The sequence below is a fragment of the Myodes glareolus genome, chromosome 3, assembly GCF_982192425.1.
Source record: "Myodes glareolus chromosome 3, mMyoGla1.1, whole genome shotgun sequence".
Lineage (NCBI taxonomy): Eukaryota > Metazoa > Chordata > Mammalia > Rodentia > Cricetidae > Myodes > Myodes glareolus.
The window spans coordinates 70,928,573-70,951,637 of NC_142028.1; the positions used below are offsets into that span (position 1 = coordinate 70,928,573).

Sequence of the window (23,065 nt, forward strand, 5' to 3'; positions counted from 1 at the left end):
CTTCGCAGTGGTGAAAGGTTATCTAAGTCCCCTCCTGATTAATGCCTGAAGAACTGAAGCTGAAACTGGGGCTCAGGGCAGCCAGGTGTTCGAGTGCAGTTTGTACGAGGCTCATTATCATCACACCGCCTGTGATAATAGGGCTAGGAGTTTGCAGTTGAGCAGTGAAGGCTGCTTCGCAGGCCAGCTGTGCAAGGTTATTTAAATGTTCAAGCATGTTGTTTGTCTTCAGAAAAACACCTGAGGTACAGGAATATTATTTGAGGAAGGCTGCAAGCATTCCTGTGTTCAAATGTCCCTCTTGAGAAGTAGCAACATGGCATGTTCCCATGCCTGTACCACAAATTTATTCTATCCTCATGTAACCTTAATTTAAACCCTAATAGTTATTGATCGTAGTGTTTGGGGCAGGGGTTTACTGTAGCCCAGGTATCCTCTCCCTAAGCCTCCTGCCTGCTGGAATTATAGACAAGAGCCACAATGAGCCATAATCAGAAGGTAACTTGCATTGATTGGATCTCTCCCTCCACTATGTTTGCCCCAGGGATCAGACTCATGTCTTCAGGCTTGATGGCAGGCACCTTTTATTTAGCTGGTAAGTCATTTCACTGCCCACAAATTACTTTGTGTGTTAAATGCCTGAAGGCCTGGTGGTGAAGGTACATGCCTTTCAACCCCAGCACTAGGGAGGCAGAAGCAGATGGATGCCTTGTAAATTCAAGGCCTGGTCTACAGATTGAGTTCCAGGAGGATGGCCAAGGCTACACAAAGAAGCCCTGTCTCCAAAATGAATGAATTTAGGTGGGCAGTGGTGGAGCATGTCTTTAATCCCAGCATTTGGGAGGCAAAGGCAGATGGACCTCCCTCAAGAGTTCAAGGCCAGCCTGATCTACAAAATCAAGTTCCAGGATTGCTAGGACTGTTACACAGATAAACCCTGTATTGAAAAAGAAAAAAAAAATGTCTGAACCTATGCCTTAAAAGTTAGTATTAGAAAATAACATTTTTTGAAATAACTTTTTTTTTTCTTTAGACAATCTTAATAGTCCTGTTCCCTGGAACTTGCATTGTAGACCAGGCTGTCCTCAAACTCACAGATCCACCTACCCGTGCCCTCTTGAGTATTGGGATTAAAGGCCTGCACACTCTCTTACAAAGCCCATTAGTGTCTTAATAGAAATTGGCCAATGTTCAAGTTCATATTGGGCTATAAAGACACCAGAATAGGCAAAACAATAATGAAAATGAATAACATGGTTGGGAAACTTCCAGTTCCCTATTTCAGACCTCACTACAGAGCAGTAGCAACTAATGTGATGTGCACTGGCACAGGGACCAACAGCTTAGCTGAGAGGAGCCCATGTCCCCATAGAGCTATGGTCAGTGGGTTTTGGCAAGAATATTCATGACCATTTATTGAGGAAAGAACAGACTTTCCGGGTTCTGGGAATTCAAACTCACGTTCTCGCATTTTCCTGGCAAGAATTTTAATATACTGAGTCATCTTCCCAGCCCCGGCTCAGAGAATTATAACCAAGGTAGATAGAGACAAGAGTGCCAACACAATCTCTTGTGTCTAACATCATAATCGTTCAAGGCCGAGCGTGCTAGGCACATCACCAAGTTTAACCTTCAGGGCACTTAAGGAAGAACCAAGATGGCAGATGGAGCAGTGGTTCTTGACATGGAACTCAGAGAGCAGTAGGGAGGAAATACAGGCACAAATAATCACTTCCAGCAGATGCCTCACTCAGCCCTACAAATCTTATGTGACGACCCAGGAGGAGGGAGAAAGACTTAAAGCAGAGGCTCTTACCATAGGTAGAAACCCCTTTGGGGGAGGGGCCAAATGACACTTCCACAGGCATCGCCTCAGACTGTCAGAAAACATATATACTACGATTCATAATAGTAGCAAAATTACAGTTATGAAGTAGCAAAAAAATAATTTTATTGTTGGGGGTCAGCACAGCATATTGGCGAACAGTAGTAAACGGTCCCACCATTAGGGATGTTGATGTCAGCACACCTTGGGGCTGGAGACTTAACTCCTTTACAGTAAAGGGGCTAGCTCTTTCCTTATGTGGGAGAAGGGAACTGTTTCCATTGTAACTGCCCAGAACATTTTGTGCTTAGTTGTTTCTATCCTGGGAGAAAGAAAACATTTTTGCAATGAGGTAGCAAATCCTGTAAGGATCCCTGCCAGGGACTCCCTTCCTCACATCACATTCAGTCTTTACTGCAGCCATCACTTCCCAGAGATGATACCGGTTTGATACATAGGTGTCAAGTTCCAGCTTCAGGACCCTGAGCAGATGTGAGGTCAGTTTGTAAACTAGCACAGATGGTACCCTATTTACACAGAGACGTATCTGGCTTTGACCAACTGTTTCCAGACAGAAGGATGGGACTATGGCGACAGCACCCAAAATTTGATGATAACAGAAACCTTTATTCTGCTCTTGTTGTTTGTTTGTTTGTTTTATAACAGGGTTTCTCTGTGTAGCCCTGGCTGTCCTGGAACTCATGTAGACCAGGCTAGCCTCAAACTTGGAGATCTGCCTGCCTCTGCTTCCCAAGTGCTGGGATTAAAGGTGTGTGCCTCCACTGCCTCAAAGAAACCTGCATTTTTTTAACCAGAAATCTGTATTGATGTTGTTGTTTTAATGTTGAGCGTTTGTTTTGTTTTGAGACAAAGTCCCACTGTGTAGCCTGAGCTGGCCTCCAACCCCAAACCCTCCTCCCTCCACCTCTCATGCACTGGGATTCCAGGCCTGTGCCTGGGTAAAGTGTTTCAAGTATTCAGCCCAGTTTCTGTCTCTGGAAAGACAGAGTAGACAAGCTTTTCCTGAATCCTCTTACTCAGTACAGCTAAATTCTGGACACTGTATATAAATGGAACAGGCAGATTCAATAAGAAAAGAGACCTTCTATGTACCTTGTGACCAAAGAATGACTTGGTGCCGTTTCCTGGATGTTCTTTTTGTCCCACATATGTCAAGATGGATGCTGGAGAGACACCAAGAACCCAAAACTGCCAGTAATGGTGCCAAGGAAAGTCCTGAGGAGAGCCTGCTTCCTTAGTTAAAGGACAAGAAATGGTGCTGGAGAGACAGCTAATGTTTAGACAGTGCCATCTTGATGCCAGCCTCATTCTTACCCCATCACTGGGCCAAGTAGAAAGCCTAGGGCTGCTAGGCTGACTGTGATGAAGCCCCTCCACCTCCTCTCCAAGTGATCAGAGATTCAGTCAGGACATCACCAATAGTGAGGCCATCCATGTCTTTGCACAATAGCAGTGGAGGCCCCTGGGAGACATAAAGAGGTATCATCCCATACCCAGCTTGTGTGGTGTCAGTGGGGGCCTAAAGCAGAAACTGCCTAGTGTTTAGAAGGACACCCCTCCCTCTCCAGCTCCAGCTGCAGTGGAGACCAAAGGGGACCCTGGACTTTCGCACCCTCCTGGCATTAGGGGATGCCATCCCTGTTCTTCCCACAGAGCGGTGAAGGAGGAGGAGTAAGCTCAGAATAAAATGAGACCCAGAGGTTGATCGTTTCCAAACTATCCTAGTCTCGATCCAAAACCTCTTCTCATGCCAAGAACCTCACAGATTTAACTTGAGGAAAAGGGGAAGCAGATGACTCAGTGGGCAAAGGTGCTGTCCCCCAAGCCTCGCAACCTGAGTTTGGTCCCTGGAATCCACACAGTAGAGAAGCCAGTTCCCACATCTTATCCTCTGCCCTCCATGATATCCTAATGGGAGAAAAATTATTGGGGGCTAATTGGGGTTGTGGAAATGGCTCAGCAGTTAAGAGCACTGGCTGCTCCTCCAGAGGTTCTCAGTTTGATTTCCAGCACCCACATGGTGACTCACAACCTTCTGTAAGTTCAGTCCCAGGGGATCCAATGCCCTCTCTGGCACCAGTCATGCGAGCGGTGCACAGACACGCATGCAGGTAAAACACCTATTTACATAAACATTTAAAAAATATTTTTAAAAGAAGAAATAAGAAGGGGCCAGTGAGATGGCTCAGGAAGTAAAGGTTTATGCTATACAAACATGGCAAGCTGAGTTCAGTCCTCAGAACACAAGTAAAGGTGAAAGGAGAGGACCAGCTCTACACATCTGACTTCTGACCTCCACAAGCTCACCTTGTCACTCACACATACATATACAGATACACACACACAGGCACACACAGATACACATACATACACACACAGACACATACATATCCACACACACACAGATACACATACACACACATGCAGGCACACAGATACATACACAGGCACACACACAGATATACACACAAACAGGCACACACATAAACACACAGAGATACACATACACACAATTGATAAATCAGTTTTCAAAAGCTACATAAGTGATGCTGACAAGAAAGCATCACAAAGAAAGCATGACAAAGAAAGTTTGGTTGAGAGCACAAACCTCTCTCGAAGAGGACCCCAGTTCAGTTCCTGGCACCCATGTTAGGGAGCTCACAACTAACAGTAACTCCAACCCTGGTGTGTCCAACATCTCTGGTCTCCTCAGGAAATATGTGCAGATTTCCACACATAGACACATGCATACTTACAAATGATAAAACATTAGAAAAAAACTAGACTGGATGAGGCGGCAGATGTTTGTGATTCTAGCACTTGGGAAGAAGGATGCACAAGGACAAAGAGTTTAAGGTCATCCCCAGCTTCATAGCAAGTTAAAGGCCCCAAAGCCAGTCTGGGCTACCACAGACAAAAAAAAATCATTTATAAGCTAGGTAGTGGTGGTGCACACCTTTAATCCCAGCACTCAGGAGACAGAGGCAGGTGGATCTCTGAGTTTGAGGCAGCTTGGTCTACAGAGTGAGTTCTGAGACAGTCAGGGCTACACAGAGAAGCCTTGTCTTGAAAAGCCAAAAATAGATAGATAGATAGATAGATAGATAGATAGATAGATAGATAGATAGAAGTCCATTATAGGCACCAACACAAAAATGACACAAATATTAGAGTAGTTAGAAAAAGCTTTTTAAATGGCCACCATGAAAATGCCTCACTTGCTGGGCAGTGGTAGTGCACACCTTTAATACCAGCACTCGGGAGACAGAGATAGGTGGATCTCTGTGAGTTCAAGGCTAGCCTGGTCTACAAAGTGAGTTCCAGGAAAGCTAGGCAATTACAGAGAAACCATGTCTTGAAAAAGCCAAAAAAAGAAAGAAAGGAAGGAAGGAAGGAAGGAAGGAAGGAAGGAAGGAAGGAAGGAAGGAAGAGAAAAGAAAATGGCTCACTAGCTGGACCCCATGTTGCCACCAAAGGCCACATGAATACCCAGGTCTAGGCCACAACTGTGGTCATGTGGGTGTCCAAGAGCCATGCTGTCACCAGGGTTACACTGATCTGAATATCCTTTGCTGCCACTAGGGTCATGGTGACACCAGGGCCTGGACTGCTGCTGAGGGCCATGTCTGGATCCGTGGTCCTGATGTGACTGGGGCCTGTGCTGAAGGCTCATGTTACCATGAGGGTCACAGGAACCAAGAATGTTGAAATCCGAGGACCATGCTGAGCTGGTCAGCATCTCACTGTTGTGGGATAACCATTTTGTGCACTGTGAAGATGTGTCTTTGATAAGATGCCTTCTGATTGGCTTAATAAAGAGATGAATGGCCAATAGCAAGCCAGAAGAGGTAGGCAAGACCTCCAGGGAGAGAGACGAATTTAGGATGAATCTAGGTTTGCAGAAGATGTCAGCAAGACACAGAGGAAGTCAGACATACAGAATGAAAGAGAGGTAGAAAGCCATTTGGTAAAATGTAGATTAATAGAAAGCAGGTGAATGAAGTTATGAGAGCCAGTTGGAAACAAGCCTAAGCTAAAGACCAAGCTTTCATAATTAATAAGTCTCTGTGTCATTATTTGGGAACTGGTGGTGCAAAGGGAAAGTCCAGCAACACCTCATTGGCCCTGGAATAGTTGGTCCATTTTATTTTCTTTCTTTCTTTCTTTCTTTCTTTCTTTCTTTTTTTTTTTTTTTTTTTTTTTTTTTTTTGATAGTTCCCTTCATTGCCTAAGCTTGGCTGTCCTGAAACTCCCTCTAGACCAGGTTGGCCTCAAACTCAGAGAAAACCACCTGCCTCTGTCTCTGCCTCTGAAATACTGGAATTAAGGCAAGTGCCACCACACAGGGCCCTAAGATTTTCTTTAATTCCTTTTTACAAGTTGGAAGCCTGTCTGAGTGGGGTCTTGCCCTGAGGTCACCACTCCCTTTATTTTATTTAGTATCAGATTTTCTTTAAACTTTTAATCTATATTTTCTACTTTTATTTACTTTAGATCTGCATAAACATGGTCACTAATAACTAAGTAACAGTCAACACCAGGCTATCTGGAAATTTCCTCTGTCAAAATTGTTAATCCATAACTCTTCAATTTAGTCTCAGACAGATTTTTTTTTTCAGACAAGGGTAGAAAGCAGACACGTTCTTTGCCAAAATATTACTTGAATGATCTCTAGGACACATGCTCACATTCTTCTCTGAAAACTCTTAAGCCAGGCCCCCACAATTCAAATCACCCTCAGCTACACAGTCCTCCATGTTCCTACTAATATGTACGTACCATTATGCGCTATGTAAAACATTCAGCTGCTTTCCAAAGTCCTAAAGTCCACATTCCTCCAAACAAAATCAGGGTCTGGCCTATCACAGCAGTTCCCCACTCCCAGTACCAACTTCTGTCTTAGTTGAAACAAATGAAAAAAAAAAAAAAACTAGCCTCAAGGAAAAGAAGTAATTCCTAGCACTCGAAAAGCGAAGGCAGACAGATCTCTGTGGATTTGAGGCCAGCCTGGTCTACAGAGTGTGTATGTTCCAGGACCACTAGGTCTACATAGAACTTGTTTGAAAAAAAAAAGAGAGAGAGAGTCTCCATCCTGGACCACCTATATGATGTATGCATGGTTCGTATGCATCATACTGCATATAGCATAAAATTATAAAACAGCTGGCAATTTCCTATTATTTCATGACATCCTAGCAGTCATAAGTATCTCTCCAGTGTTCATGATAATACTGGGGTTAATAAGTATATTACACTTGGGCTGGAGAGATGGCTCAGAGGTTAAGAGCATTGCCTGCTCTTCCAAAGGTCCTGAGTTCAATTCCCAGCAACCACATGGTGGCTCACAACCATCTGTAATGAGGTCTGGTGCCCTCTTCTGACCTGCAGGTATACATGTAGACAGGATATTGTATACATAATAAATAAATAAATATTGAAAAAAAAAGTATATTACACTGCCATCGAGGGAACAGTCAGTATGCAGTATCACAGTGTGGAGTATGTGATAGTAAGCAGCTTCAATGCTTATGTATTTACAGTACTATACCTTGATTTTTTTGTTTTGTTTGTTTTGAGACAGGGTTTCTTAACTCTGGCTGTCCTGGACTAGAACTCACTCTGTAGACCAGGCTGACCTTGAACTTAGAGATGTGCCTGCTTCTACCTCCTGAGTAGATTAAAGGCATGCATCATCACACCTGGCTTCTTTTTCAAATTTTTACTCTTTCTGTATTTTATATGCACAGGTTTTTGGGCAGCACAGGTGTTTGTCTGTGCCTCTGTGCATTCTTGGTGCTCACAGAGGGCAGCAGGTGGCAGTGGATCCCCCAAGACTGGAGATAAAAATGCGATGAGTAGCTGTGTGGGTCCTGGAAATCAAACTGAGCGCCTCTTAAAGTAGCCAGTGCTCTTAACTGTCGAGCCATTCCTCAATTGTTCTCCCCCTCGCCCCCCCCCGTCCCTATTGGTGGAAGTTTCTGTACTGCCAGCCAGCTCCCAAATGACCATACAGAGGCTTATTATTAATTACAATGCTCAGCCAACAGTTTAGTCTTGTTAGTAACTAGCTCTTACATAACCCATATTTATTCATTTACATGCTACCGTGTGGTTCATGGCTTGTTGCCTCATCTTCTACACGTCCTTCTGAGTCTGGATGGTTTCTCTGCCCTTCTTCCCAGCATCCTCTCAGTCTGGCTCTCCTGCCTAACCTCCTCATGCCTGGGTATTGGCCAGTTAGTTTTTTTTTTTTTTAATTAGACCAGTAAGAGCAATACATTTTCATAGGGCACAAAAGGATTATTCCACAGTATCCCCTTTATTTATTTCATGTGTCTGAATGTTTTGCCTGAGTGTATGTCTTTGCACCACATGCACACAGTGCCCTGGAGACAAGAAGAGGGAGTTGGATTCCTTTGGCTTGGAGTTACAAATGGTTGTAAGCTGCCATTGGATGTTGGGAACTGAATCCTGATCCTCTGTGATACTAATAAGTACTCTTAACTGATGAGCTCTCTCTCCAGCTCTGCATATAAAAGGAAACTGACTGAGTGTGGGGGGGGGGCATGCTTTAATCTTTTTGTTGTTGGGTTTTTTTTTTTCAAGATAGGGTTTCTCTGTTGCTTTGGAGCCTGTCCTGGAACTAGCTCTTGTAGACCAGGCTGGCCTGGAACTCACAGAGATCTCTCTGCCTCTGCCTCCCGAGTGCTGGGATTAAAGGCGTGTACCACCACCACCCAGCTGTTTTTGTTTTTTGTTTTATTTATTTGTTTTCAAGACAGGGTTTCTCTGTGTAACAGCCCTAGCTGTCCTAAAACTAGCTCTTGTAGACCAGGATGGCCTCAAACTCATAGAGATCTGCCTGCCTCTGCCTCCCAAGTGCTGGCATTAAAGATGTGTGCCACCACTGCCCGGCCTATACTTTAATCTTAACACTCTAGAGGTAGATCCTCTGCCAGACAGACCTCAGAATTCAAATTCGATTTAGTTAACTAGAGAGTTTCAGAGAGTTCCAGGCTAGCTAGGGCTACATAGACCCAGCATCAAATTAAAAAGAAAGAGGAAAGGAAAAAAGAAGGAAGGGGGAGAGGGTGTTGAGGAAAGAGGGAAAGCAGATAAACGTATCTGAGAAGGTCCTGTATCAGATATATAGAAGTCTCTAATGGGGCTGCAGGAATAGTTCAGTGGGTAAAGACTACACAGAACTGAGAGCCTCCCTTCAATCCGTGGAACACACACACAGACTGAGAGCCCCCCTTCAATCCATGGAACACACATTTAAAAAGCTGGATTGCAGCTGGGTGTGTTGGTGCACAACTTTGATCCCAGCACTTGGAAAATAGATGCAATTGAACCTCTTGGAGTTCAACGCCTGCTTAGCTGATAGAAAGCTCTCCGAGGCCACTCTGAGAGACTCTGTCTCAAAAAAAGTAGAAACTAGCCTTGGCAGCACATCTGAATCCCGGCACTAGGTGGAAGGGGAGGGACAGGAGAATTGCCCAGATGGTTGTGGGCCAGTTAGCCAGGTATATACATTGAAGAAACAATATGTCCTGTCTCAATAAAGTGGAAGGCAAGAACCAACTTCCAAAGGCTATCCTCTGACTTCAACACCCTGCCACAGCATGCGCCTGCTCCCCCAATCTGTCTCACACATACATAACTAAGTAACTAAAACAGAAACTTCTAATGAGTTGGATTGACCAGACAGACACAGAACAAGTACATGCTTTCCAACACTACCACAGCCAGGGTGCCAAAGTCAAAAGTTTGCAAAGTTGAAAGAAAATACTGGATCTCACTGTGATAGGGAGTTCATTGCTGGCTCCAGGTTTGTTAAGGCCCCAAGGAATCTTCATCCATCACACAGTGTAGAAGTGAGTGACAACTCTAAGTGCCAATGAGAGGTCTGCTGAAGAATTTTTTGGAAACTCTGAATAAACTTGTTGAGAAAGAAAAATAGTTGCCAGAGCAAATTTTGAACACAAGTGAGAATTCTGTGTTTTGGAATCATGCCTAAAGGACTTGCTTCCATAAAGAGGCGAAGTCAGTGCCAAGTTTCCAGGGTGTTTAAGGACAGTTTGACTGTCTTGCTCAGAGGTAGAGCTATAGGCTACAAGCTGAGTTCGTTTCAGCTCACTGATGCAGTGAGAGCCCTAGGGCCTTTGCTTGGCAAACCCCACCAGTAGCAGCAGGAGCTCTAAGAAACCAAGATCCAGGCCCCTAGCCTCCAATACTTGGAGGCAGAGGTAAGTTAAAGGTCAATCTAGTCTACATAGTTAATTCTAGGCCAGTCAGGGTTACATTGTAAAACCTTGTCTCAAAAAGAAAGAAAGAAAGAATGAAAGAAAGAAAGGAAGGAAGGAAGGAAGGAAGGAAGGAAGGAAGGAAGGAAGGAAGGAAGGAAGAGGAAAAAAGAAAGACAAAAAAGGAGGAGCCGGGCGGTGGTGGCACATGCCTTTAATCCCAGCACTTGGGAGGCAGAGACAGGTGGATCTTTGTGAGTTCGAGGCCAGCCTGGTCTACAAGAGCTAGTTCCAGGACAAGCTCCAAGAGCTACAGAAAATCCCTGTCTCGAAAAACAAAAAACAAACAAACAAAAAAAAAAAAAAGGAAAAGAAAGAAAAGGCAAAGATGATCTGGTTTCTTAGATGCCCTCCTGAGTTGCTATGCCAATGAGATAGAGAAGCACCGTTGGAAGTGTGCTGGCTAGCTTTTGTCAACTTGACACAAACCTAGACACCTAGACATACCTGGAAAGAGAGAATCTTTTTTATTTTTTATCTTATTATTTATTATTTTATTTTATTTGGGGTTTTTCAAGATATGGTTTCTCTGTGTAACCTTGGCTGTCCTGGTACTTCCTCTGTAGACCAGGCTGGCCCTGAACTCAGAAATCTGTCTACCTCTGCTTTCCAAGTGCTAGGATTAAAGGTTCCAGGACAGCCATGGATACACAGAGAAACCCTGTATTGAAAAATAATAAAAAGACATGAAAAAAGAAAGAAGAAAGAAAGAAAGAAAGAAAGAAAGAAAGAAAGAAAGAAAGAAAGATGGACAGAAGAAAGGAAGGAAGGAAGGAAGAAACCTTAACTGTATGACACTGTGTGACTTAGGAATTACTAAACTCCTTGACTTCTGTCCCAGATAAAGAAAAGAAGGTATCTACACAAACATGCATGTGGCTGTCCATAAAGACTTTATTTATAATAACCCAAACCTGAAAACAAATGTCTCACAAATAGCTGAAGGGATGAACAAAATATGGTGTTATATTCATATCATGTTGAAGGGGTAAACTTGAGCCCTTACCCAAAGCTCATGTACACATCCTGACTCCTAGACCTGAGAATGTGGCCTTATTTGGACAAAAGTTCTTTGCAGAGGTGACTGTGTTAAATGCCTTTTGAAAAAAATTGTGTGTGTGTGTGTGTGTGCATGTGTCCTCAAAAGTCCCCTGGAGCGGAGGCTACAGGTAGCTGTGAGCTGCCTGATATGGGTGTTGTGATTGGAAGGCCCCCGGATGGGGAGACTCTCACTCAAGTCTCGGGATAACACGATCCCCCAGGAACTCACGAGAGACCGTCCTTGCTGCAATCACATGGGGTTTATTGACAGGACAGGAACCAGTGCACTGCTGCTGGAAACTCACTTCCCACGCAGGGGTAGAGAGTTTGACCCCAAGTAGCTGGGAGAAGGGGTATTTAAGGGAAGAACCACAACCCAGCAATCCAAAGGGGGTAGGGAGGGCGTCATTGGAAAATTCTGAAAATACCAGTGATCACTGAAAAATTCCAAAAATACCAGTGATAATCACAAGGGGGTAACTCCCTGTTTCTCAAGATTATTCTCAAGATTATAATCTAACTTTATCTTCAGCTAGTTCTTGAAACAGTCACTGAACCGGCTAACCTAGATTTTTGGCTCTATTTTTCTTGCTAGAGGGGTCTGGATTTATCCGGGTCTTTCTTTCAAGATCTGAACTCTGGAAGAGTAGTGAGCCCTTTTGGCCAGCTGAGCCAGTCGAACTGGTCCTCCAGCCCCATGTTTACTATCTTGGCATGAGATTATGCTGAATTATCTGAGTTGTCCCTAAATTCAACAGCAAATGTTTGTAAGAGACAGAGGAAAGGGAGCTAAAGATGGGGCTCACTGGTAGAGTGTTTGCCTAGCACAGTGGTTCTCAACCTCTTTGGGGGATGAATGACCCTTTCACAGGGGTCACATATCAGATATCCTGCATATTGGATATTTACATTATGATTCATAACACTACCAAAATTACAGCTATGAAGTAGCAAGGAAATAATGCTGTGGTGGTGGGGGGGGGCGGTCTCCACAACACGAGGAACTGTATTAAAGGGTTGAAACATTTGGAAGGTTGAGAACCGCTGGCCTAGCATATACAAGGCCCTGGGTATTACAGATGTAGGTGTAGATGGGTTCTATAGATGTTGGCAGGGAAAGAGGGAGCAAGGAAAAAAGGAAGAGAGGATAAAGTAGGAGAGGAGGTGGGGAAGGGATTAAGGAAGTATGCCTGTGGCGGAAACCCTAAGTGGGCAAGGTCATGTTGTAACCAGCATAGTAACAGTTCATAGCGGCCTACACCTTTAATCCCAGCACTCAGGAGACAGAGGCAGGCAGATTGCTGAGTTTGAGACCAGCCTGGTCTACACACCAAGCTCCAGGACAGTCAAGTATACATAACGAGATCTTGTCTCAAAAAACAAACAAGTTAAGGGTTGGATATAGGGGCACAAGTCTGTGATCTCATCACTTAGGAAGTGGTGACAGGAAGATCATGAGTTCAAGGCCAGCCTACATAGCGAGTTCAAAGTATCCTGGGCTATATAAAACCCTAGCCAGGCGATGGTGGCACACACCTTTAATCCCAACACTCAGGAGGTTGAGCAGGCAGATTTCTGTGAGTTCGAGGTCAGCATGGTCTACAAAGCAAATTCCAGGACAGGATCCAAAGCTACACAGAGAAACCCTGCCTCAAACCATCCCCCCAAAACAAACCTAACTAAGTAAATACCCCATAGTGGTGCGTGGAGCATCCTATGCCTGTAGTTCAGTGTGCAGGAGAATCACAAGAACCCAGGAAATTTCTTGGCTTATCTGGGCAGCACGGTGTGAGACCTTGGGCAGCTGGAAGACACCAGAGAACATTCTGCTCTAGAGACTTCAGGGGAAAGAGCATACACTAGCCCTGCTGAGACCTCAATTTTGAAACTTCTGGCCACCAGAACTACATGAGAATAAATATCTTTTAATTTAAGCCACCAAGTCTGTGATGACTTACTGGGGAAATCCTAAAACACAAAGACACTTTGGGATACTTAATCAGCCATAACAAGAAGCACACTAAACACTTGCAACCTGAATCTGAAAGATTGAGAGAAAAAAAAAAAATCTCTAAAGGCTGAAGGTCGTGGTGCACACTTATCATCTCAGAACTCTGAGAGGTGGAAGCAGGATCCCAAGTTTGAGACCAGCCCGGGGTAGGTACAGTGAGACCTGTGTTAAGAACCATCTGTAGTGCCTTTAACCCCAGCATTTGGGAGGCAGAGGCAGGTGGATCTTTATAAATTCAGGGCCAACCTGGCTTTCATCACTCTGTAGTGAGTTTCAGGCTGGCGTGGAACTCACAGAGATCTTCCTGTCTCTACCTCCAGGGTGCTGGGTTTGAGGCATCTGCCACTGTGTGTGTCCCCAGCCACCCCTTAGCTGTCTGTGACCCTCAGGGAAGGGAGGGAGTGGCGACCCCTCCCATTGTGATGCTTTGTAGTGCTGACTGCGTGGTTGGAAGAATCCAAATGTGATAAGATGAGATAGAAGTGTATCTCCACTCTGTACTGCAAACATTGCGTGCTTTTACTGTTGTATTATAGCTATGTCAGATGTGATCACTGGAGGAGATGGATGAAGGGAGCATGGGGCTGCTGGTTCTCATTGTAACTCCTAGACATGTAAAATGACTTCAAAATTAAAAGCTGAAAACAAGCTCACTATCACGGGGGAGTCTTTGCGAGTGATAAGTGTTTTGACTGGAGTGTTGATTATGTTGTGACTGCTGTTCTCAGACTTCGTCTAACCAGACCCTTCACTCGGCTACATCTTTTGTTTGTTTGTTTTTACAAGGCAGGGTTTCTGGGGCTGGAGAGATGGTTCAGAGGTTAAGAGCACTGACTGCTCGTCTAGAGGTCCTGAGTTCAATTCCCAGCAACCACATGGTGGCTCACAGCCATCCATAATGAGATCTGGTGCCCTCGTCTGGCCTACAGGCAGGATACTGTATAAATAAATAAATAAATCTTAAAAAAAAAAAAAGACAGGGTTTCTCTGTAGCTTCGGAGCCTGTCCTGGAACTAGCTCTTGCAGATCATGCTGGCCTTGAACTCACAGAGATCCGCCTGCCTCTGCCTCCAGAGTGTTGGGCCTGGCTTGTTTCATTTTTTAATTTTAAATAAAGACATATTTTTATTTGTGGGTGTTTTATTTTCACTTATGTCTGTGTACTACTTGTGTGTCTGATGCCTACAAAGACCAGAAGAGGGTATGGTATCTCTTGGAACTAGAGTTACAGAGGGCTGTGAGCCACTATGTGGGTGCTTAGAACTGCACCAAGGTTCTCTGGAAGGGCAACAAGTGCTCTCAACCACTGAGCCATCTGTCCAGTCTCAGGATGTATGTCTCTGCATACTGAGGGCCAGACATCACTATATAGTCCAGACTGGCCTTGAACTTGGGGATTCTCCTGCTTTGGATTCCCAGATGCTGGGGTTGCAGATATACAGCACCTTGTCCATCCCAATTTATTTCAATTAAGTTAGAAAACACCAGCAACCCAAGTTTGTGGAGAAACAAAGCAGCACTTTCAGCCTGAGTTTCCCCAGCCCAAAATTGGAATATTATTTCCTTTGCTATTCCAAACCTTAGAAATATCGTATATCAAAAAAACAAATAAGTGATAAAGAGTATAAAATGTTTATTATTTCAAGTATTCTTTTTTATCATTAAGAACTTAATTCAATATATTTTGCCACTTCTTTCAAGGTAAAAAATCTTTAAGTGTATGAACATGTTCACAATATTCATACTATTTAAAAGGCATATGCTTTCTTCATTTATTCACTCTTCTGTGAAATCCTAAAATTATTTTCAAAATATATTAATAAATAACTCTGTATTAATTTAAGTCACTAGTAAATGTCTTTGTATCTTTTAAAAAAGAGAGATATCTTACATCACTGAAGGCCTCCACACAAGGCTTGTATTGCCTCACCAACATCCCACATGGAATGGATGAATGTAAACATTTATCATATGAAGGAATCCTGAAGGCCGCAGCAGAAGAGATGACATCTGGCCCGCAGCCTACTGGAGTAATCTAGATAGTATCTTGCTGACATATTTTAGGTCACTGTGTGTGGCTGTAGGCTTGAGAATGTAAAAAAGTTAGCTAACCATAGGCTGCAGCCCCATCATCCGGAGTGAAATCACTCCAGGACATCGGGGCAGGAAGTCTGGACCAGAGGCTATAATGGCTTTGGCTCATGTGGGCCATTATTCCTCCTATATCCTGTTTCCCTATAAGACTGAGCTGCGGGGCAGAGCTTTCCCTGTCATTCTAACCTCCTAGTCTTGAGAGTTCATTAAGCCCAGAAGCCCCTCAAACATCCTTCAGCTGCTGCTGAATACCAATGTCCTGTGCTCAAGAACATACACAGCTAATGAGAATGTGAAGGAGGAGCTGGAGAGATGGCTCAGAGGTTAAGAGCACCGACTGCTCTTCAAGAGGATCCGTGTTTTACTCATAGCACCTACATGGGCACTCACAACTGTCTCTAACTCCAGCCCCAGGGGATCTAATGCTCTCTTCTGGCCTTCGAGGAGACTGCGTATACATACATGCAGACAAAACATCTAAAAAATAAATAAATAGAAGTTTTTTAAAAATAAATAAAATATGAGCTAGGAAGTGGTGGTGAACACCCTTAATACCTGTACTTGGGAGGCAGAGGCAGGCAGATCTGTGTGAGTTTGAGGCTGGCTGGTCTACAGAGTGATTTCCAGGACAGCAAGTGTTACACAGAGAAACCCTGTCTTGAAAAACCAAATAAATAAATATGTAAAATATTAAGGAGAACTTAATATTTAAGAAGCTAGTAAATTAGCTGGTCATAGCGGCATATACCTGTAAACAGAGGTGGAGCTTGGCTTTGTTCCAACTGCCCAGTCCCAAATAATCACTTAGAGGCTTAATATGAATTGCAAAATGTTTGGCCTGTAGCCTGAGCTCAAGCTTATAACTAACTAGTTCTTACAACTTAAATTAACACATTTTTATTAATCCATATTTTGTCACATGGCTCATGATTTTACTTGTCCTCTAGCATCTTGCTTCTCTGGTATAGGACAATTCTATATTCTGTCAATTATGTTTTAAATAAACTCTGATTGGCCAGTAGCCAGACAGGAAGTATAGGTGAGACAACCAGACAGGAAGTAGAGGCGGGGCAATGAGAACAGGAGTATTCTGGGAAGAAGGAAACTCTTTCCGCAGTCCCGCCCAGACCCTGAAGAAGCAGGATGTGACCTGCCCTGCCAAAAAAGGTACTGAGCCATGTGGCTAACATAAATAAGAATAATGGGTTAATATAAGTTATAAGAGCTAATACAAAGCCTGAGCTAATGGGCCAATCAGTTATAACTTATGGAGTTCTCTGTGTGATTTTCTTTGGAATTTGTTGGCTGTGGGAACTGGGCAGGACAGAAATCTTATTCTGCTTTGCTATAGGCCAATTCAGTTTTAACCGATTAATTAACCAATTGACCAATGAGAGTAATACATGTTCACAGCATATAGAAGCATTATCCCACAGCATTTCCCCTTTCTGTCAAATCAAAAAGGAAGGTTTTGACTTCAATATAGTAAAATTACAAAACAGTTATCAAGTAAGAATTACAGTTACAATATCTAATCTATTTGTCTTTGACAAAATTAGAGAAAATATTTAATTATCTATCCTATGTTAGTGAGTTTCAAGTTTTATATATAATTTATCTTTTATCATAACTAAGAAAAATTATAACTATAATTATCTAGTCTTCAACTCCATCAAAAACCTGAGAAGGAAATAATATCCTTTAATTCCAGCACTCAGAAGGTAGAGGTAGGTGGATCTCTGTGAGTTTGAGGTCAGTCTGGTCTACAAAGAGAGTTCCAGGACTGCAAGAGCTGTTAACCAGAAAAATTCTGTCTCAGAAAAAAAAAGTTAGTAAATTGACAGTGAGTAAAATACTTAGATAAGAGCATTTCCACCCCAAGTGTTGGGACTCCAGATTCATACCCAATTTACTGTTTGAAACAGCCAAAGACCATTTCTCGATATAAAGTCTAAAGAGACAATAACATCTACCTAAAAATGCATGTAGAAGCTGGACCTGCTAAGGTATGCTGATAATCCTAGCATCTTAAGGCAAGAGGATTGTGAATTTGGGGTCAGCCTAGGCAGTGTAACCAGACCCTGTCTCAGAAGCAAGGAGGGAAGAAGGGAGGCCCAAGGGAGGAGGCATCTTGAATAGGCAGATGCCTATTTGTAAGTTGCCTCACGGGGTGTGGCCTGCTTAAAAGAGAACCCGTAGCTACTCTGTCCTCCTTTCTGCAACAAAGTATCTGACAAAAGCAACTTAAAGAACAAAGGGTTTATTTTAGCTCAGTTTTAACTATTGTCTCTCAAGATCCAGCCCGAGTTGGAGCAGAAGTGGACAGTTATCTACTGGCTCTCTCCTGTTCTTAGGACCACAGTCCACAGATCCGTGCCTTCCTCATTTGAGGTGGATCCTCCTCTCAACGCACCCAGTCTAGACACTCAGGCACTGACATCTGATACAATCTTTTCCTCTCAAATACGCCCAGAGATTTGTCTTCTAGGTGACTCTAGGTTCTGTCAGGGTCACAGATTTACCACCACGGAGGACTTGGGGGTTTTGTCCGTTTCATCCTATCAAGCCTGACTAGAGACTTGCTACTAGTTCCACACTGTTGGTGCCTCCTTTGTTAGCCAGCCTGAGTCTCCAACTTTCCCTGCCCTGCTGTTGATCACCTTCTCAGAGGCTATAATGAACTCATTTGTTCATTCACCCATTCAATTAAGGAGTATTTATTGAACACCATCTTGGAAACAAATGTAAAACAGAGATCAAGAAGGCACAAGTCCTGCCTCCACAGGCTTTTGTTCTTGTGGGATATTTTTTGAGACAGGTTTCCTAGGCTGGCCTCAAACATGCTATACAGCTGAGGCTAGCCTTGAAGTCTTGATTCTTCTGCTCCTGGAGTACTAGGATGACCACATACTCTACCTTCAGTGGCTCTCAAGCAGCGCTCATGCGTCTCAGCAACCCAGGTGACAAAAGGATGGGGACTACAGAAGCCTAGAACAAGGCAGCAGAGCCCGCCCCAGCCACACCTTGTCACCTTGTGCCTGCCACCTTGATACCCAGCCTTTCTCCACTTTGAAAGCCTTTCTCCACTCTTCAGGAAGCTCGCCCCTGTGATACAGTCTTTCCAACTTTTCTCTCTACTATGTCTTTTAGATCAGCCATCCCAGTGGGGTTAGGAGTGTCAAGAACTCTGGGAGTCTACTGAGTGGGGGGTCTAGTGCTAGGTGGAAAAGGTGACATCTGGAGATACAAATGTGATCCAAATCTGGATGGCATCGTTTTATATATATATATGAAGAATCAGGATAGGGAGGTAACTGTGGTAGAGTACTTGCCTATGTGAGCAAGGCTCTGGATTTGATCCCCAAGTCCTATCAACCACCACCACCACCACCACCACCAAGAACAACAAGAACAACAAGAACAAAAGCTGGGTGTGGTGGCTCCTGTCTTTAATCTCAGCACTCAGAAGGCAGAGTCAGGAGGATCTTTGTGTGTTCAAGTTCTACCTGGAGTTCCAGGACAGCTAAGAATACACAGAGAGACCCTGTCTCTAAAAAACAAGCAAGCAAACAAACAAACCCCCAAAAAACAACAACAAAACCCAATGACCATAACAAAAGAAATCTGTGCACAGAGGCCTACGCCTGCCATCCTAGCCTTGAGAAGAGGAGACGAGAGAATTAAGAGTGATTAATCCTCTTAATTAAGGTCATCCTCCAATATAGTGCTTCTCAATCTTCCAAATTCTGCAACCCTTTAATACAGTTCCTCATATTGTGATGACCCCAACCATAGATTTACTTTTGTTGCTATGTCATAACTGTAATTTTGCTACTGTTATAAACCATAGTGTAAATATATCTGTGTTTTCTGATGGCCTTAGGTCACTCCCGTGAAAGAATCCTTTGACCCAAAGGGGTCTCGACCCATAGGTTGAGAACACTGCTCCAGTACATAGTGTGTTTGTGGCCAGTCTCAAACAAACAAAAACTAAAGGAGGAAAGAGCGGAGGAGGGAAGGGGAGAGGAAGGAAGCCTGGTAAAATCACCTGGCACCAGTCTTTTGGAAAAGTCCCTTTTCTGTCTGTGCCTCTTCTTGAGGTCCCCCTACCTTCCTCTATCTACAGAAATAAAGCAGAAGTGTAATTTCCCATTTATCTATTTTTGTTTCAAAATAGGAGTAACTTAAGAACAGGGACTGTTTGTGTCTCATTCATTCATTCATTCATTCATAGATCAGAGTTTCACTCAGGGCTGGAGAGGAGAGATGGGTCAGAGATTAATGCTCTTTCAGAAGTCGTGAGTTCAGTTCCCAGAGACCACGTGGTGACTTATAACCATCTGTAATGGGATTGGGTGCCCTCCTCTGGTCTGCAGGCGTACATGCAGACAGAACTCTGTATACATAATGAAGTGTGAGCCTTCCACCTTCTGATTCTTTCCTTCCTTCCTTCCTTCCTTCCTTCCTTCCTTCCTTCCTTCCTTCCTTTCCTCCTTCTCTTCTTCCCCCTCCTCCTCCTGCTCCTCCTCCTCCTCCTTCTTGTCACAGGTACAAAGCTCAGTGCCTGGCCCTAGTGAGTATTTGACTACTTTTGTGGAGTGGATGTCATTTCCAAGTGTGAAAGGAACAGTGTGGCCCAAGTTGCAGGACTAAGCCAGGAAGGCAGGACTCACAACAGCCGTGTTAGTGAGAAGCTGCTCTGGGCTTCCCCCAAGCCCCCAAGAGGACCCAGGTTAGGTTGTTTGTACTGTGAGATTCCAATCCCACTAGAGAGAATCAGCAATGACCTGCTTGGGAATAGGATGTGGTGGAAGGGAGCAGTGGAGGGTGTTCTGGAAGGCAATCCTTTTGAAGTGTCTGTCCACCTCTGTAGAGGTCCTGAGGCACCTCTACAGTCCTCAAGGACAAAAACCTGATTGGATTGACGTCTGTGTTCCCAAAACAGCCCCAACCCCCGCCCCCCCCCACCCCCCAGCACACAGTATTCCTCAACAAAAGATTGCTGAAATAAATGGGAGACCAGTAGCCCAAGGTCATTGGCCCACTGCCAACAGGAAAAAAAAAAAACTTGGCAAATCTCATCAGCTGCTCAATCCCAGGGTAGTACTGTTGGAGCTAGGGACGTAGCCCTGGGGGATTCACAGCTGTACGTCCTGAATTCAGAAGGTTCTGGAAGCTCCACCTTCTGGCAGTTAGCAACATGAATAATTCAGCGCTGGACTAGTGGTCAGATTTGGGACGGTCGCTGAGGGCTGGGAAGAGAAAACCTTTAGATGTCCTCCAGTCAGGCCAGCGGGCATTCAGGCTGGCCGTTCTCTTCGTGGGCCTCAAAGTGGGCCCTGTCTCTGGAGACCCTGCCCACAGCTCCCTGCCCCTGTGGACACTGTTTCCCCATGCTCTCCCTGTATTTTCAGCTTGCCCAACCCCCTTGGCACCCACAGTCCTGTCTCACTGGGCAAGCACTGTGTTCATTTCAACACTGAAAATGATTTTTCAGCTTAATGCTTCCACACCTCATAGGACGCTTATTTTATTATTTTATAATCTAAATGCAACCTAATTTTTATTTTGCACATTACTGACCACAGCAATAGCTTAATTTCATTTAAGAATTTCATACAAGCATATCATCATGATGTGTCTTGATCAAATCCTCCCATTCCCTCCCTTCTGCTTTCTCTCCTGCTTCCCCTCTTCCCCTCCCAACTTCATGTGCTCTGTTTTTAATGTCTTCTTTCTAGGTGCATTTATTTCATTTTATATTTATGAGGTATGTATGTGCCAGCGAGGTCGGAAGAGGTTGTCAGATCTCCTGGAACTAGATTCTCCAATAAGCGGTTGAACTGCCAAGGAACTGACCCTGGTTCAGTTCTGGTGTGCTTTGTTTTAAACCCACTAAATCCATCTGGTGCAGCTTGAACATGCATGGAGGCAGGACTGTCCCCGAAATCAGAAACTTTGTTTCTTATATTTGTTTATAGACAAGTTACTGTGGCTGGGGGAGTTGTGTTTGTTTGTTTGTTGTTTTTGAGACAGGGTTTTTCTGTGTAGCCCTGGCTGTCCTGGAACTCACTCTGTAGACCAGGCTGGCATCAAACTCACAAAGATCCATCTGCTTCTGCCTCCCAAGTGCTAGAATTAAAGGCATGCGCCACCACCGCCCAGCTATAGACAAGTTCTTAAAACATATCTCAGGCTGTCCTGGAACTCACTTTGTAGCCCAGGCTAGTCTTGAATTCATGGTAATTCTCTGACCTCAGCCTCTTAAGTGCTGGTATTATAGTCATAAGCCACCACACCAGGCAGTTTTTCATCTTAAAAATGCATTTTTAGGGTTAGTGAAATGGTTCAGCAGGTATTTTCAGCTAAGCCTGAGGACCTCAGCTTAGACTCTGGGAGCCACATGATAGAGGAGAACCAACTCCCACAAGTTGTCCTTGAACCTCCGCACTGTGAACCTTGGCACATGTGTGCACAATACATACATACATACATACATACACACATACATATATACACAATGTAATAAAAATTCAAAATTGGGCTAGAGAGATGTCTCAGAGATTAAGAGCATGGGCTCTTCTGCCAGAGGTCCTGAGTTCAATTCCCAGCAACCACATAGTGTCTCACAACCATCTGTAATGAGATCTGGTGCCCTCTTCTGGCCTGCAGGCATACATGCAGACAGAATACTGTATACATAATAAATAAATCTTTCAAAAAATTTAAAATTATTTGGGATTTATGAAAGTTAAATATAGTTAGCATTTACCATATGCCATGACTTCTTTATTTGGGGTTTGGTTTTTCTTTGAATCAGGATCTTGTGTATGTAGACCTTGAACTTCTGTTCCTTGATCTTCTCCCTCCACCTCTGTGTCCTCTGTGATTTCATTTTTCTGACCAAGTCTCTGCTGGCCTTGATGAACTTGTGATTCTCTGCCTCTACCTCCCTGAAGGACGTTTGAGCACATCATCTGATTTTAGTTTTGTATTCATTCATAAGTGAAAGACCATAATGCCGGCTCTTGGAATGCCTTATGGTCTTATTTGATCTGCTGGACTGTAAACCCACTGGGGCCTGCGGGCAGGGATTGGATGCATCCTCCTCCTTTGGGGATCTCCAGTAACTAGGATGTAGACGTTCAAAGCATATTTGTTGAATGAATGAATGAATGATAAGAAATCTATGTCTGTCATCAACCAGGTAAAGTACTTTGCACAGTAACCAGAAGACATACCTACCCATAAGGAGGTGGCTGTTTCTGTGCAGAAACATTCTAGACACATTTACTTATCTGCACCACAGAGGATAGCAGATGTGCCTACAGCAATAGCTCATAGCTCACGCATGCAGAAGGAGCTCAATAAACGGCTTATCAGTGGAAGAAGCTTCCTCCAAGCAAGGCGCTGCCTTTACCCTATAGCCTCCAAGTGTCTCCCATCAATCAAGAGACAGGATTCTCTTAGGGGAGGGGGTGCTGGCTCCCCTCTTCCCTTTATCCCTCGGGAGAAATGGAGCCTTCAAGTCCCTCCTGGACTCAATTCCCCGGGGCCTTCTCCAAAAGGGGCCCCAGTAGTGATGACAGAATGTGGTTTTAGAGGAAGTGGGCAAGAGGGCAGGCCGAGGTTATTCCAGAACCCCGGCCGAGCCGGACCGGGCAGAGAGCCCGAGCCTGGGAGAGTCATCCTGGGACTGGCCGAGAAGAGCTCCAAGGGGCGGGCCGGGGTCAGCGAGCTGCCCCGGGCCAGGGGCGGAGAGGTCGG

The 23,065-nt window shown here is 44.2% G+C and overlaps 1 long non-coding RNA gene across 1 annotated transcript in view; it reads right to left on the reverse strand.

The window, feature by feature from the left end:
- The window catches only part of LOC148122683 (uncharacterized), a 411,935-nt gene that overhangs the window by 273,897 nt on the left and 114,973 nt on the right, over nucleotides 1-23,065 (reverse strand). The window lies entirely within an intron of this gene.